The 18,079-nt window shown below is 45.1% G+C and overlaps 1 long non-coding RNA gene across 1 annotated transcript in view; it reads right to left on the bottom strand.

The window, feature by feature from the left end:
* LOC139059900 (uncharacterized) overlaps positions 1 to 16,674 on the bottom strand; it is a 71,800-nt gene extending 55,126 nt beyond the window's left edge. The window contains exon 1 of the long non-coding RNA XR_011514492.1: positions 16,543 to 16,674. This is a non-coding gene — a long non-coding RNA (uncharacterized lncRNA). The remainder of the gene's footprint in view (positions 1 to 16,542) is intronic.
* Between the last annotated feature and the right edge of the window lie 1,405 nt (positions 16,675 to 18,079).

Here is an 18,079-nt window from a genome sequence, read left to right as displayed (position 1 = left end):
CCACCCTGTATACGCAATGCCTCATGACGTCGAGCGTACCGGAATCTTGGAAGAACGCTAACATAATCCTAATCCATAAGAAAGGGGACGCCTAAGACTTGAAAAATGATATACCGATTAGCTTACTGTCAGTTGCCTACAAAGTAGTTGCTAAGGTAGTCGCAAATAGAATAAGGAACACCTTAGACTTCTGTGAAGCAACGGACCAGGCAGGATTCCCCAAAGGCTACTCAGCAATAGATCATATTAACACTATCAATCAGGTGATAGAGAAATGTGCGGAATATAACCAACCCTTATATATAGCTTTCATTGATTACGAGAAAGCGTTTGATTCTGTCGAAATATCAGCAGTCATGCAGGCATTACTGAATCAGGGTGTAGACGAGCCGTATGCAAAAATACTGAAAGATACCTATAGCGGCTCCACAGCCACCGTAGTCCTCCATAAAGAAAGCAACAAAATCCCAATAAATAAACGCGTCAGGCAGGGAGATACGATCTCTCCAATAATATTCACAGCGTGTTTACAGGAGGTATTCCGAGACCTGGATTGGGAAGAATTGGGGATAAAAGTTAATGGAGAATACCTTAGTAACTTGCGATTTGCTGATGATATTGTCTTGCTTAGTAACTCAGGGGACTTACTGCAATGCATGCTCACTGGCTTGGAGAGGCAAAGCAGAAGGGTGGCTCTGAAAATTAATCTTCGGAAAGCTAAAGTAATGTTTAAGAGTCTCGGAAGAGAACAGCAGTTGACAATAGGTAGCGAGGCACTCGAGGTGGTAAGGGAATAAATCTACTTAGGGCAGGTAGTGACGGCGGATCCGGATCATGAGACGGAAATAGTCAGAATAAGAATGGCATGGGGTGCGTTTGGCAGGCACTCTCAAATCATGAATAGCAGGTTGACATTATCCTTCAAGAGAAAACTATATAATAGCTGTGTCTTACCAGTACTCACCTCCGGGGCAGAAACCTGGAGGCTTACGAAAAGGGTTCTACTCAAATTGAGGACGACGCAACGAGCTATGCAAAGAAGAATGATAGGTGTAACGTTAAGGGATAAGAAAAGAGGAGATTGGGTGAGGGAACAAACGCGAGTTAATGACATCTTAGTTGAAATCAAGAAAAAAAATGGGCATGGGCAGGACTTGTAATGAGGAGGGAAGATAACCGATGGTCGTTAAGGTTTATGGACTGGATTCCAAGAGAAGGGAAGCGTAGCAGGGGGCGGCAGAAAGTTAGGTAGGCGGATGAGATTAAGAAGTTTGCAGGGATGGCATGGCCAGAGTTAGTACATGACCGGGGTTGTTGGAGAAGTATGGGAGAGGCCTTTGCCCTGCAGTGGGCGTAACCAGGCTGATGATGATGATGATGATGAGTTGAAATCAAGAAAAAGAAATGGGCATGGGCAGGACATGTAATATGGAGGGAGGATAACCGATGGTCATTAGGGGTTACCGACTGGATTCCAAGGGAAGGGAAGCGTAGCAGGGGGCGGCAGAAAGTTAGGTGGGCGGATGAGATTAAGAAGCTTGCAGGGGCAACATTGCCACAATTAGTACATGACCGGGGTAGTTGTAGAAGTATGGGAGAGGCCTTTGCCCTGCAGTTGGCGTATGCAGGCTGCTGCTGCTGCTGCTGCTGCTGATGATGATGATGATGAACTACAGGACAATTACACTCATGCTAATTACTCGAACACATTTTCTTCATACATATTATGGGATTTTCTGCAACTAACAAAATTTTATGCCCTTTCCAGCATGCATTTAAACGTGGCCTTAGGAATAGAAGACAACTGACAGAATTCGTTCATGATATGAGCAGGTCTTTAGATATAGGTGGTCAGAATGATGGTGTTTTTATGGGGTTTGTAGGGGCCTTCGACACTGTCTCACACCCTGAACATATGCAGAAGCTGTTCCCTCTACTAAAGAAATGCATCTTAGGTTGGCTGGCTATCAGACTTTTATTTCCAGCGTTCGCAATATGTATGTTTGAACTCTACTAACTCTTCCTTGATGCCTGTTTCATCAGGGGTTCCGCTAGGCTAAGTACTGGGTCCTCTTTTATTATTGCTTTATATTACTGAACTCCCTCCCCCAACACACCTTAGTTAAAATACGCCTTTTTGCAGATGATTACGTTTTATATCATACAAATAAATCTCATAATGATCATGTTGTCCTTATCTATTATTGTGCTGAGTTCAGTAACTGGTACAAAGCACAGCAAATTAATATCAACTTTTCGAAAACTGCCTCCATGACTTTTACCCGAGGCTCATGCCCTTCCTTCTTTGCCTATGCCTTTAACAATATTACTTTAGTTAGGGTCTTCGAATTGAAATGTTTAGGTGTCCTATTAACACATGATTTGTCGAGGTCGAAACACATTGATGGTATTTGTAACAAGACACTTAATATACTAGGTTACTTACATCATACGCTGCCTCTTGCTCCTCAAGAAACTAAACTTCTTCCACATAAACCCTCATTCACCCCATCCTCGAATTTGGCTGCGTCGTATGGAACTAATACAATAACTGTGACGTCGAAAAACTAGAATCAGTACAAAAAAAGGCAGTGCGTTTTGTTTGTAGCAGATATGACAAGGAATTATCACCGTCTATCTCCCGCTACTTGGTCTCACTCTTCTTGCAGAGCGTTGCAACCTTCAATGACAAAAATTTCTTCACAGGTTAATGAATTCTGCTCGCCTCTCCTCTCTACATAACTACTTCACTTTTTCTAAATCCTTATGTACTAAGAGTTCCCAAGCTCTAAATATTTCAACATTTTTTGCCCACACTGATTCCACAGTTCTTTTTTATCAACATTTGAAGTCTGTAATTCATTACCGGGCAACATCCGTTCACTACCACTGAAACAATTCACGCAAGCTTGTTTGTAAATGTATATTTGTCGCTCATCGCACTTCTACAATGGCCTCATTGAGGCTGCAGTACGTATGTATAAAGAAATATATAATAAAAAATGAATAAAGTATGCGTAGCTAGGCTGCCACGTCTGGGGGTGTGCCTCGGGCGTCGGAAACGCTTGCCTTATTTCTTGGCGCACAGCTTCAGTCACCGACGCAGCTGTGCATTCACTTGGCGTGGCAGTGAGCTTCTTAATTTCTTCCTGAACAACTTCGTGTATCAGCCGGCGCAACGAAGCCTTATCTGTGACTGTCACTGCAGCGTTGCTTGCCAGGCCATTGCTCTTCAGGTGAGCTTTATTAGAATTGGTGTAATCCCAGCAAGGCCAGCAGAGCATGCGCAACCGCATCATCGCTAGTCACAGAGCATGAAAAGACATGAATCAATTCTATCGTGACGGACCTAGAAATGCAAATTCTTTTTCAAGTAAGTGCACCGAGGTTGTACTAACGCAGTCGTCACCTGATAAATTGAGGTTTGGCGCTTCCAGGATTTCTCGCTCTTCTTTGCCCTTGGCCCTACCAAGAATTGTTACATTGCTGAACAAAGGGTAACAACCACATTCATTGCAATGGCGAGGCAAGTTTGCACCGTTATCTGACCCCAGGGAGGAGTGGTGCTCACGCAGGCGGTCATTACAGTCATTGGCGCATGCTCTGCTGGCCTTGCTGTAACTACACCGATTCTAATAAAGCTCAGTTGATAGTCCAGTCGTTGTGGTGTGAAACTCTTCAGGTGATCATGCTGGCGGCAGCCTAGCTGTAACGCGTGCTATATGGCATTCGATTCCTTAATAGATTCATTGATACTTGTCGGCGGGTTCCGCACAAGACCGGCAAACAGCTGCTCCTTTACGCCGCGCATAAGGTGGCCGAGTTTGTTTTGCGTGGGACATATCGGGGTCTGCACGACGACAAAGACGAGCCATGTCCTCAGCGAATATTGCAACAGTTTCATTCGGCTTTTCAATCCGTGATTCGAGATGAGGCTGCGCGGGGTCTAGCTTTTCGGGGCTCCCGAACGTATGGAGGAACTGGCGGCGGAACTCATCCGAGCTTCGCCTGATTCCCTCGCGATTTACGAACCACGTACGGTCTCCGTACTCGAGAGATAAATACACATTGGATAGCATCTGTCTAGCATGCCACTCATTATACTTCGAAACACGCCCGTACTCTTCGAGCCGGCCTTCTGCATCATCGTAGGCATTGCCGAGGAAGCTCACAAAGATCGAGGAGTAAAAAGAGTCACCTGTGCCGGGCCTGGGTCTGCCATGTCTTGGGCACTTTTGGTAACAGGCCTACTTCCTGGTAGGGAACCAAACTCTTGGATTAGGACTAGAAGGCCTACGGCTAGTAGGCGCGGTTAACGGGTGTTTCGACACTCGGAAAATGTTCTGGGCTTGATGTCGGGCTGTTGACTGGCGTCCCAAAGATTCTCCCAGCACCTCCACCAGTGTCACGATTCACAAGCGCCAGGAAGTGGAAAAACAGGGCATGGCACTTTAATTTGATGCAAACTGAAAACAATTAGCCCGGGACCTCGTCTTCTCTTCTGGAATGCGCGAGATCTTCGTCTTTCTCTACGTGCCGCTCATTGGATGTGGCAAAACGTATGCGCGGCTGTATGCCATGGTATTCCAACGGGCGCGAGGTACCGTAACAGAAGAGAACAAGCTGAAAAAATCACCACCCGGTTTCTAATAAGTGTGCTTGTTTGATGCACTTGTGTTCAAGTCTTAATTTGCGTCGAAATAAATTTGACACTTCAGGATGGTGCCTGCAGATAACTTATTTGTTGTCAAACTCGTTTGAAACATCGGCCGAATATAACACTTTCGAGCTATTGGGAATAAACCTTAATAAAGGCTTTGCTCTACGTCCACACCTTTAACTCCAATTGCGGGTCATCCATAATGCTGGCCCATTTCTACCAAGCTTTATCTCGGTTGCTTTTATGAAAGGTTTACTGCGAGAACCTCCTGAAGGTAAAACCAGATGGTGCTACTAGTCTGCTTCGCGCTTGCTTCTATTGGTGGGAGTAGGCCAGACGGTGAAGGGTTAGGGCGGCGGCCGTATACAAAATTTTTACCGCTGGCTCAGAGGACAGCTGAAAACAGCTCAAGAAAAAGGTGCCGTCTTGCCGAAATGTATGCTTATGATTGGCTTATAAGAGTACGGTGCTTGTTTTTGTACTATGTTCAGAGGCTTCGGCAGCACCAAGACTTTAATAAATGGATGCTTTCTTTGCGAACCGCCCTACGCCACTGGATGAATGGGTATTGTGAGCGTCCCCTTTGGAAGGGGGGGGGGAGGCGCCACCAAGTTTTTGCTACTATACTGCTTAACGTCCTCCCTAAGCAAAAAAAAAAAAAACGTGCGATGACCTCCCTCATACAAATTTATGGACCCCTATTGTGAACTTTAATGTTGTACGTCTCTGTTTTTTGTCGTTTCCCTACTTTTCTTCCAGCAATCTTCCAATCGCCTCTATGTCATCTCTGTTGCGGACATGTTTCCTTTTCCCCTGCTTTTGTGGAACCCAAGGGCTCCAAGGAGGCGAGTGGTGCCTAGATCGACCGCTGGGCTGATGTCTTCACTATCTAATAATACATGCTCCATCGTTTCCCTAGCTTTACCGTAGCAAGCACATGCTCCTTCTTTCTTCTTATATCTCGCTTTTAAATGCGTTTTCTAAGGTACCCTGAACTCGCTTCGAAAAGTAATGAGCTTCCCTTTGAGTTATCATTAATTGTTTCTTTCCTGATTTCAATTTTTCCTCTTAAGTAGTCATTCATGGCACGTTTCTTTTCCATCGCCGCCAACCATGTGATTATTTAGGCCTCTTTAACTTTCCGCTTGACCTTCTTTGTTGCTGTGTTGCTCACCCTACATGCCGTATACTTGCTGGCAAGTTTCCTAATTCTTTTCCTCCAACGCGAATCAACGTTTTTCCTCTACAGATGCCTCAACACTCTCCCAGCCCATTTACTTCCTTCCATATTCCTCAGTCGTTCTTCATAATCAGTTTTACTGTGAGCTTCCCTCAATTCAAAACTAGTCCAGTCCATATCACCCTGCACAGCTTCCTTTGTAGTCTTCCCGTGAGCGCCCAGGGCGAGCCGTCCTACTGACCTTTGGTTTCCATCGAGTCCTGCTGATACCCATGATTTCAAGCAAACAACTGCATTTGCAAAAGTCATGGAACCGTTACACCTTTACACATACCCCGGAGCACTTCGTACTATTGTAACCCCATAGCGCTCTCTTTCTCATTATGGCTGCATTTTTCTTCCCATTTACTGTTATTGTTTTTTCCTGTGTTTCCATATATCTTATGCCTTCGTTTATCTATATACGAAGGTGAGTGAGCGAGAAAGCTTCATTTCAAATCAGAATGATTCGCATCCGGCAATTTAATGGGCTGGGGCACCCTCCGAGGTTACAGCCAAAGGTTCTTGCCTCTCGGCGGCTTCCTTGGCCCGCTGGAGTGCCCAGAGTTGCTCTTCCAGGTTAGAGGTGAGCACAGCGGCCTGCCATCGCGCGCGTAGGCTGTTGATGGAGGATTCGCTCTCATTGTGCCGTATTTGCCTCTGGCATTCCGATAGCATGTGTTCCAGCGTAGCTCTGGTGCCACACACTTTCCATCTGTATGTTGCTCTTATGTCTGGATAAATATCGTGCATTACTATCCGACTCTTGTATGATTTTCTTTCCAGTTGTCGCCACTGGACACCTTGCGACTGAGTGAGTTGTGAATGGGGTGGTGGATAAGTGCATCTTTGCATCTTGTAATGGTTGATGATCTCGTTGAACTTGGTCATTCTGTTTTCCCATTCCCAAGGTATTTATATTTTTTTCACCCGAGGTATTTCCTGGCCCTATATTGCCGCTGCATGTTCATTGTTTTCATCGAATACCTCTATGAGTGATCGTGGCTGGCACCTAGATGTGGTGGTGCTGCTGCTCGTAAAGAATCCCCGAATTGCTACGAGACGTTCATTTGAGGTATCACCAGATGTTTTTGCGCAGGCGCGAGTAAGAGCAGGCGCGAGAGGGAAAATGTGAGGGCTTTTGCTCTTTGAATATATTACTCTGCCTAGGCACTACGGAGGAAGTTTCTTAGAGCGTGTTCCATGCGTGTGTCTCCTAGACATGCCGGCATTGCGGAGTGCGGTCGGGTTTCTTCACGCTCCGCCGGTGGCTGGCCGCGTCGTGAGGCAGTGGGCACGGACGCCCCATTTGGTGATCACTGTGTCTGGAGGGGCAAGCTTTTAACTGGTGTTGTATGAGTCGCAGGTCGCTTTATTCGTCACGGCGATAGATTGTATTTTTTACAAGCACTGCTCCAGAAGGGCACTTGTAACCCGCAAAGAGAGGCCTCGGGGGAGCACCAGGGGTTATAATGCAGGTGGCGCAGGATCTCCGTTGTACCCAAGTGGTAGCGGGAGGATAAAAGCTGGAAGTGGGGTGGCCCGGGGGTTTGGGCCGCGAAAGCCGAAGCATGCGAGGGGGTAGTCGCGTAAAACATTGACTGTCCACGATAGCGGACAGCCGATCTTCTACGCTCCTGACACGCGCAGGCCTCCGCCGTACCCAACCTATGGCACAGTCCGGGTTCTAGCTTTGGTGTTCCCGTTACCGCTTGGGTGTCCTCGAGGTGCCGCCAATAATGCGAAATAATGACACGCTGTTTCAATTAGTAAAACACACGATTGAATCAATACACTTACGTCCAGCCACCAACTTGTGACGCTACGTTCCGCACTACCGCACCCCGCGACTTCTCCAACACCAGTCAGAACTTTGCCTCCGAAGGTACGCCAGACAGATTTTCTCGTGCCTGCGACGCTTGCTGAGTCAGACAGCGTCTTCGCCGGCCTTTGAGCCCCTTGCGTTCAACCGCGGTTACTAAGGCGCTCTGCCTTCTTGATATTCAGTATATGTGGCCCGTGTTCTACTACGATCGCTACTGCTACCACAGACAGATATATGGCGTTATTTACAAGGTACATGACCATAAGTAGCGAGAAAGCTATCATCCGTTAAGACTTACTTAGCACAAGTGCCGCAGGTGCGAGACAGTCTGTCCGACACTGCGGTCGCCAAATCTGGCGTCAGTGCCCGCTGCTGCACCTATTTTACCGCGCCACCATTCAGCGTCCGAGCGTAAATAAACTCGACCTGACTCCGCAACGCCGCACCCCTAGGGTAAAACGCCAACAACGCGCGCTAGGAAACCTCCTAAGTAGTGCGCAGAGTCAGATATTCAAGGAGTAAAGGGGCCCCAAAATTTTCTCTCTCGCGCGCGCTCTTACTCGCTCCTGCGCACAGACGTCTGGCGATTCCTTAAATGAATGTCTCGTTTTTTGGCTACCGCCAACAAATGGCACAGAAAACCAGGTTGCCTCTTTCAAAATCGACAACGCTGGTTGCGTTCTAAGATACATTGCATTGTTCGGCAAGAGACCACCTAAATTAAAGCCGACAGAAAAACAGAAAGTGGAACAAACGAAGCGCTGTTCCGAGCAAGCACGACTTAGGTATGTTGTGAAACGAGCTGCTCAACCTCAGCATGTACTCCGATTCAACTGCGAGCGTGAAACCCAGCGCACAACATAAGCGATTGACGAGGATCAATGGGAAGTGCACTCCTGCGTTTACGGAAAGCTTCAATGTACAAAGGTTCCTACAGGACCTGTTGAGTCTGCTGCATTCTTTAGCTAGAAATTATACGAACGAGAAGCTAACCAGTTATAAAGTTTAGAAGACAGGCGGATAAAAATACTTTCGTTTAGTGTGATTGGTGTTGTGGCAGCGTAAGTTTTAATTTTACTGCTAAAATGAGCGAGGGGTCTGTGGGCCCCTACTAACATGCTTTTAGCAGCTTTAAACCAATTGTAACATATATATACGCTTGGCACAATGTCACAGAACTATGTTCAGGAGGGGATTGAATAATTCACATCACTGGTCAGGCTAGTACGCCGCAGCGAGCTTGCAATCAGTATAATGTGCGCACATGCTTGTAATCTCGTGTATGCCCAAACATAGGCTAGGCTGCCTACCTTTAGCTAGAGAGCAGTTTGAACAGCTCAATCCAGCACACGCCCAAAGTTGTTTATTTAGGCTCACTATTCAAGTCTCGCTTGATCTGGACTTAGTTGCCAAAGAATTAAATCCTAATTACAGTTTTATAATAAGTTTCATTAGGCAAGTTTTCTTCATATACTTTCATATATATAGAGGTGTCACCCGAAAGTCCTCTGGGTAACAAGCCTTCGAAACCGCGTGTAAATGGAGCAGTGAATGACAGCTACTGAAACGTCACAGCTAATGAGCACATAAGGTGCACAGGTACTATAGTATAAGTCAAGTACACTTATAGAAATTACACGATCTGACAGGGAAATACCTTACGAAAAAATAAAGTAAATATGGGGTTTTACGTACCAAAACCGCGATCTGATGCACTTGCAGGCCGTAGTGGGGAACTTCGGAATAGTTTTTACCACCTAGGGTTCTTGAACGCGTACGTAAATCGAAGTTCACGTCCATTCTCTGAATTTAACCTTCATCGAAATGCGGTCACAACGGCCGCGCTCAAACTGCGATGTCGCGCTTAGTAGCGAAGCGCCATGACCTCTAGTGTATTGCGGCGGGTGAAACAGTTAATTTTCAGAAAATCTCGCGACGTGAGCCGGAGACGCCCATCACGAACTTCGGGCCGTCATAGCTTTGTTGAAGAAGAAACTAACGTGCTATGCCCAGAAGCTGCTGCGCTATTAATGAAATAGCTCGATGGAATGCTGATACGCACTTACTGACGATGTCATAGTGCAACCGGTGCAAAGAAGAACCGGTGCAAAGAAGGATAATTACGAGCGACGGAATAACTGCTTCTTTACAACCTAATCAATGTACGTGACGTCGACGTTCGTTTCCTTGCACATCAGAAATGATCTGCTGAGTTTTCAGCCATGTGGCCGTTCCGCGACTGGCCTGTCGAGACACAGGGCCCTTTATTGCTATAGTGCTCCTGCGTGATGCAATGGACGCCCATGCCACGGAACTGCAAGAAGAAGTATTTTAATGATTGGAAACTGTAGAGAGGTCGGCCGGATAATGGAGCATCTGGCCTGCTACTCTACGTAAGGGAAGGGGAAGAGGGGAAGAAATCATCTGTATTTCTTGTTGGACAGTGGGCCAAATTGTGCGGCTTTCGTAAAACATTCCTGTTGCGGAGTGCATGCATTGGTAAATTGTGGCTAACGCAGTAATTTACCCACATAATTTTGATGGCTATCAAAAGATCCTCATCATTATTTTCACAAAATTTGTACATAGTATACGGTTTAGATTATGAAGGACACCGGGGGTACGTACCCCGTGCCTTGAACGAGCATACAGAATTAGGATATATAAATGACCGTTCAATAATTGGTTGTATTGTTTACATTTATACCATTAAACTTTCTCCACACATTATCTCTAACATGGGCCTTACTTCTAAGAAATATGAGTCATATACACTCCTCCAGAACGCTTCCAAAAATTACAGATAACGCCACTTTAACGCTTTGGAGAAGTGCATTTCTGAACAATTTAGAGTGACATTTTCTTGTCAATCACCATGTTTATACACACCATTTTAAGGCGTCCCGCTCAACGTGCCATATCTTTTAATTCCGGATAAATTTCGACGTGGCAGCTGTGGTCATTTCCCCAGAAGTAGCAATATTCTACGCCACTCTTGAAACGCATAACGCGTTGAAGTGCTTAGATAAGTAATTCCCTACCAAAGTCGTAATGAACACACACTCTTGTTACTTTGTCCCAATATGACCAATACGTACCTGCCACTTGTTCCTACGATATATACTCAAGCTGCCTGGTTTAGATCAGTGAGGACAACACCATAGCTGCCCTATATAACACATAAAGTTGGAAGAAAACGAGTGCTGAGTAGTTATTTTTAGAGTGTATAATTATTTATGAAGGATTAGGGTTTCGCGGCACGTTACACTAAACGTCATGCTTTTTCTACCAATTGTGAAGTCGATACGTAGATACGATTGTGTGGGTTACAAAGGCTGTACTTGACACATATTTGTCCACGCATGGGTATCAGCCCTGACGCTGCCGTAATTATAAGCAAATTTGAAACGAGTGCAGTTTTGGTTATCAGACTATAGCGGGATAATTTCTTATCAACTAGTGCAGCACATCTATAACTCTCCAGAGCTGTTGTGTTCGCAATTAGCCACATAGACCAAAATTCATGTGAGGATTTTGTCTTTCCCTTACACATGCCATACCTATCACTTTTGCAGCGGAGTTGTTAGCCTCTAGTTGTCCGAGATATTTCGTGTGCACGTGCGCGATTTTCCTCACACGAAAAACAAACGGCAGCTGGAAGGCTTTGTGTTGGAGTTTCTACGTGACAGATTATGTTTTTGCGTATATTTCAATTACAATCCTGGGCTATCATGTGTTCATGTTATGCATAAGTTGTGTTCTACGAATTTTCCGGCGCAGTTTACTTTGAGAAAGTCAACAAGTTCAATAACGCACATGCGCTAGGCGAAGTACTTACAAGAATGAGGATTCATGCTGTGCTGATGGATCCGCCCCTATCGAATAGCAATCCGAAGCTTTTGTGTCTGCAGCTTGTCTGTAAGTCGTAATTCACGCATTTTTCTGAGGTATAATAATTTGTATCATCGTTTACTCATTTTGCTGACGCCTAGAAGAACGGGTATGCATGCTGCCATTCCGGACACGTGTGTGCGGGCGTGACGTAAGTCACTTGTAGTGGTGGTGTGTTTCCTCAGCAACAGCTTCACTGTGCATGCACTTTGACAGGGTGAAATGGAGGAAGATTTTTGTTTTCATCAAGTTGAAACACGGTGACTTGTTTAGCCTACCGAGGAGACCTACTACATGCACATCGGAAGGAGCGAGAAGTTAGAAAAAAGAACAGTGCTTCCGTAACTTTTTGGAAAGCTGAAAATATTCATTTATTGTGTAACCTTTTAAATGAGTTAATACTAACGAATAATAATTCAGTTATTATTAATTAATTAATAATTAATTAATTTATTAGTTAGATATTGTTAGTACCTCGAGGCCCGGAGGTACCTGCCATGGCAAATGGCTGTTGTGTTGGATTACTAAGCACGAGGTCGTGATTTCGAATCGCGGCCATAGTGGCCGTATTTCAATGGGGGTGATATAGGAAAACACCCGTATACTTAGATTAAAGCGAATGTTAAATAACCCCATGTGGTCCAAACCTCCAGAGTCCCCCACTACCGCGCGCCTCATATTTAGAATGTGGTATGGCAAGTAAAACCCCATCACTTAGGGCCAGAAGGCATCACAAAGAGGAGTGGTAAATAACAGAGTAAATTACATGAGAAACATAGGCGATGCAAAAAGGGAATTTTTATTATATAATGATAGCTAATAGGGTATATACAGAAAAGTAGCAATACATGTTCAAATCACAGCTAAGGTCAGAACTATTTATGCTACAATTGCGCGAAAACTAACTGGGTCTTGAATGCAGGCGATTGATCCAGGAAGGCCATTCAATTCCCTAGAAATAGGCGGTAAGAAAGAATCGAGGTATGTTTTCGTACGACACGACGCGATTCCGACCTTGTTGACATGGTTGATGCGTGAAGACGTGTAGTATGGTGGGTTCATTAGGTGAGAGCGTAGCTGTGGAATGTGATAACAGATTTTGGGAAACAAGTATACGCGAGAATGTTAGCGGCGAGAAGCAAGTGCAGGGAGTTCGAGTGTGTTCTTCATTTCAGTGATGCCAGCTATGCGATGATAGTTGCCACGGATACATGTAGCGGCGTTATTCTGGACAAGTTCAAGTGCAGTAATGAAAGCGTTAGGAGAAGGATCCCATCTGCAAGACGTGTATTGAAGTGTTGTTCTGACTAGTATATTGTGGAGAAGTAGTTTGAGGGAGGAAGGAGCCGGAGGGGAAGTTTCGACTTAGATAATCTAGCGTGCCGTTAGAATTGTTATTATGATACTAATGTGCAGATTCTAGTTTAGGGTTGATGGCATGTTCATGCCAAGATGAAGATAGTAAGTGATGGACTCCAAGATAACCTAACTGACGAAATAGGTGGAGGTGGATGAGGTTTGAGTTACACACATAAAACAACAAAGCATAATCTAGACACATTGCCCCTAAATTGGCCCCTGGTTCCGCCGAACGTGACCTCGGTGTCACGTGAAGTTGTGCAAGCCTGTATAACGCTTCCGAGCGCTTGGATTATATTTCTCAAATGATTCATTACCTGACGCTCTTGAAACTTTGCTCGCGCATCACCGATGCCGTTCTCCTTAATTTCTCGCCACTTTATCTTGGCTTGCATGACGACTTCTCGCAAGATACTGGGAAAATTTCTTTTGTGGTTCGTAAAATATCCTTATAAAACTCCACAAAGTTTTAAGAACCATATTGTACGTAGCGTGCAATAACATACACGATGAAAACTATACGGTACAGTACCAGCTCTATGCACAGTATTTGTACTAGATATAAACAATGTTCCACCTTTGATTTGCCGATAACACAGGGCAAATCAATTATCCGCTCTGTGTTACGCATGAAAACAAGAAAAAATGAGGACGCAGAGAACCTATAGAAACACGTTATCACCCTATGCTTCTAAGAATTCCGGTACGAACTGGGACTAATGTCATCATTATTATCACTAAATATTAAATTTATGGACAAGTTTGGGTCTCTCCCGGTGGTGACTGAAGTTTGTAAACATTTTACCTAACGCCTATAAACTGGCAGAAACAAGGATTCAGCAAGCTTTATTTCCATTTATTTTTACGCTCTAATCTAATTTTCCCTTCACATCACGCCGAAGATACGCTACCTTTCCTTTAAATATGACTATCATGATCATCAGCATAATGGTCGTCATTATCATCAGGTTGGTCCTGCAATGGCCTGTCCCTGCGCTCTCCAATTACCGCTGTCTTGCGCTAGCTCATTCCTTTAAGCATAAAGTGGTGGAAGGGTCTTCTTATTTTAGATCACCATGGAAATACGCATATAACGGATCTCGAGCACTTTCGTAGCATTAGCACTTTCGCTATAACGCAAACATCGACACGCTTGGCCAAATGACCAATACAGTATACTGTGCAACATGTCAAAAATACAGGTGCAAGTGTCCGTGAAACGCACCTCAAAAAAAAAAAAAATTTCATGTATGTACCATTGGCTCACCTCCTTTATATATCCTTTCTTCTTTCTTTTGTTTCGTCACCTTGCCCCGGCTTTGCTATCCTGGCCAAAAAACTCATCGCTTCTCTTGGGGATCGTTATGTGTTTTAGATGTAAGTGATACGCGTAAGAAAGTATGAATCCTTCCATTCCGCCTTTCCTGGTATAAGCTCTCCAAGAAGTTATTAATCACATGGAGCTTTGGCCGACACGACGGTTAACGCAGTCTCGAGGAACACAGCTAAGAAACTAACTAAGGCAGGCGCATGAACACAGGGCATATTCTTGTACGACCATCGCGTACTAGGTTATTCAAGTAAGCCCCGCAATAACCCTATTGAAAATAGAAGGCGACTAAGGCTGTGAGCCACACATGCATAGGGTCGAGTGATGCGGCCCAACTGGTGAGAGTCATTCTAACGGTGATTGTACTGCCCTAAGTGAAAATTCTTGCCTTTTTAATGAATCACAGCCCACGGACTATTCGAACTGCCCAGCTACAGTGAAAAAACGCCTGTGTGAGAAATTATTGACATAAGGAGGTACTCTAGGAGAGAAGTTATTGCGATTGTGGCGAAGAGGGCTCGCAGGTACGCTGGCGTTACAGAACGTCAAGCTTCATTTCGCAGATAATTGGCGGCGCTGTCGAAATGGCAACGGCAACCGCAATAGAGTGGTCGCTAGTGAGCATTTCTTAATGTGTATCTCAAGTGATTTTTACCTAGATTGCACAGGTTCTACAGGTAAGACGCGTATTGAATCATGAAACCTCTATACTAACAACTAATAAAGAAGTTAGCTATGCAAATGAGGTCTTGCGCTTCCCTTAGAGGATAACCATCAGCCTTCTGAGTATTCATCGAATCCTGGGAGACAACATGCTCGCACGTTTCCACATACATTGATGCCAATGCAGGGGTTCAACAAGGCAGGCAGTCGACAATTATTCAAGCTTCATCTATCTCTCCCCAAATAGGTCCAAAAAGTTTCCTCCATGTAAAATTTTCCACACGAGGAAGTTGCAGAATGTGATTTCTACTACAACACTGTCCTCAAAGAGGATCATTCAGGCTCTACAGTGGAACTGCAGCAGGATGCTTCCTGTTTTGCGTAGTGACATCGTTCTACCATTGAAATGCATCCTGATGTATGATCCTAATACAAGAATTTTGGCTCGTCCCAGAAATAAGCTTCAGTAAAAATTATTGTTTATTTCTATTAGATTGAGCTTCGAGAGGTGGTTGTTTACTCTAACCGATGTCCACCAGAATTCATTATGTCAAACACAGCAGGCAAATAGGGCCAGCGGCGTGGTTCAGAGCACCTACAATTGGTCGCACGTCGAACGTGTGCTCTTGAAGATGGTTGATCCACCGTGAGAATTAGTTGTTCGGGCGTTGCTTCAAAAGCGTCTAAGTGATTGCTGAATTGTTTGTGACAATTGTTAACTTGCATGCGACCACAGGTCTAAACTAGTCGACACTTAAGACCACCACTAGACACCCGAGCTCGTTAGAGTGGTAATGACGCTCAGAGGCTCAGGTGCCGGCTATCGTAAGCGATGATGTGTTCCCTTTCATGCCAGTCGCGCTGCACGAGCACAGTTGCAAGACCCTGCTGCTTTGCGTCAGAATGGATCTCAGTTTCCCAACAAGTGGTCATTCCACCGAACACCTTTCTTACTTCCGCCTTTTCTTTTAGGATCTTCTAGGCTCTCCCATCCTCTCTTTATCTTTACCACGTGAACGGATTCATGGCCTTCACATATACACTTTTTCCCACTTTGAAGCTCCCTTATCTTAAGAATATAAAAAAAACGCCCAAATACCTTTTTGCAACAGTGTCCCTACCATTTTGCAAAGAAAAAAGAAAGATGGTATTACAGCTGCGTCCGCTATATTTAAGAGAATAAGACAAGTTGCAGGAATAGAGTGCCAGCTGGCACATCTTTATATCCTGTGGGATAACATAACACTCGCGAAGAACTAGCAGAAATGCTTTAGTGAGCTAACCGTACCTTAAATTCCGCAAATTTTCAGCAGCGGATTAGACGAGGCAGTGAACCACAGCAGAGGAAAGGCCTCTTGCATATCCTTCTCGGACAGCTACAAGAAAAGGAGCTCCTCGTGCACAATTGGCAGTACCCATGTCTACTGAAGAATATTATGTTTCTATTCCTCATCAGGCGGTAACTACCAAGAGGAGAGGTATATATAGTACCAGCACAAGCAACAAAATGTTTCATGAATTAGTATTCTTCACAAATTGATCAATAATAAAACACCGTACAATATATGTTCCTCTCAATACATCAGTGATCTTACAGTTAGGAGTTCTCCCACGGCTCTTGGGTAGGTAGTTTGCTGATCGTAGTGGGCAAGGGCGCCAACGAAGAGCTGGACTATGGTTCCATATAAAATAGTATTCATTTTAGCGGTACTATGGGTTCGCAGGTGTCTACAAACGAAATATTATTGTGTGCAAGAGGCTCCATGCGCCCTTTTATACACAGGTGCGACGCAGTACATGACTTATAAGTTCATTGGCTGCAACATGAATTTTCATAGACGTCATCAAATACCACACTTGGAAACAGCCTCCAACGGGGCTAGGTTTGCCCTTCTCGCTTGTCAGAACTCTGTTTTTGATATTCTGTTGTTTTTGATACCACAATGTTTTCTTTTGTATCCCTAACGTCTCTGGCACTATGCTGGATAATTAAAGTGAAGTTGTTAATGAAACTGGAAGCACTCAAGGCCGTTATATGCTACCTATCGCGGTTTTCTGTAAAAGGACCAGCAGAAGAAACAAACACGGGGCATTTACGTGCCGAAATTATGATATCAGGCAGGCCCCAATTATGGGGCCTGCCGTAGTGGGATATTTCGGATTCATTTTAACCGCCGGGAGTTCTCTAACGCGCACGCAATGCACGGTACATGGGCGCTTTTGAATTTCGCCCCATCGAAATGCAGCTGCCGCTTCCGTTATCTTATCCTACGACCTCAGGCTTAGCAGTGCAATGCTAGAGCTACTTGGCAGCGCCGGCGGGTTCGAAATCTAGATGACTCACGAAGATTGTATGATGAGATACGTGGGTAATTTTAGGGTTGGTTTGGGGATCGATATTGAAGCCTGTGGTATTTAAGGACTGAAAGAAATTGCTGGGCCACCATTTTCAGATGAGTTCATAGAATCGCATAAAACGTTTATCCACTTCAGTGGGGGGAAGAATCAGAAGCGCCGAGCAGTGCAGACGTGGAAGCATCGGCTCCGTGTCTTTTTCCATGCTCCGCTCGCCAATTTTGGGAGTGCAAGGAAAAGAAGCATACCACAGGATCCGCGAAGCGATGGCGAATCTACTGACACCAAGATTCGAAGTGGGGTTTGTTTCTTCACAATTTTACGGAACGTTTGCTGCTCCTTAGTGAGGAGTAGGGCCTTTGTTGGGCCTAGTAAGCCCACCTGACCGCAGCCATGGTGGGTATAAACATGGGAGATTAAGATTTTGCTGGAAATGAAGGAAACAATGATCAGGATGATTACGGCTGGCAAGTAGTGGCTGGCCGAAGATCACAAGCTAGCACAAAGGCTGTGGATGAGGAGAGCACATTGCCACGTAATCAGCGAGAGCATGGAGTCAAGGGAACCGCCGTTGGTGGAATGGTCAAGAATCAGATTATAAAAGCTTCGAGGATGCCTCAACTGCACGAGGAGCACAGAAAGATCATTATACAACCTCGACGAGGGCTCAATTTGAACGAGGTGAGCACCACCACGATTGGTACCGCAGTCATCGAGGCGTCCGGCCTAACGGAAGAGGAGTCCCGTGAAGATGTTGTCTGCCCGAACTTCACTCAA

The sequence above is a fragment of the Dermacentor albipictus genome, chromosome 5, assembly GCF_038994185.2.
Source record: "Dermacentor albipictus isolate Rhodes 1998 colony chromosome 5, USDA_Dalb.pri_finalv2, whole genome shotgun sequence".
In the NCBI taxonomy this organism is placed as follows: Eukaryota; Metazoa; Arthropoda; class Arachnida; order Ixodida; family Ixodidae; genus Dermacentor; species Dermacentor albipictus.
This window is presented reverse-complemented; position numbering and strand designations above follow the sequence as displayed.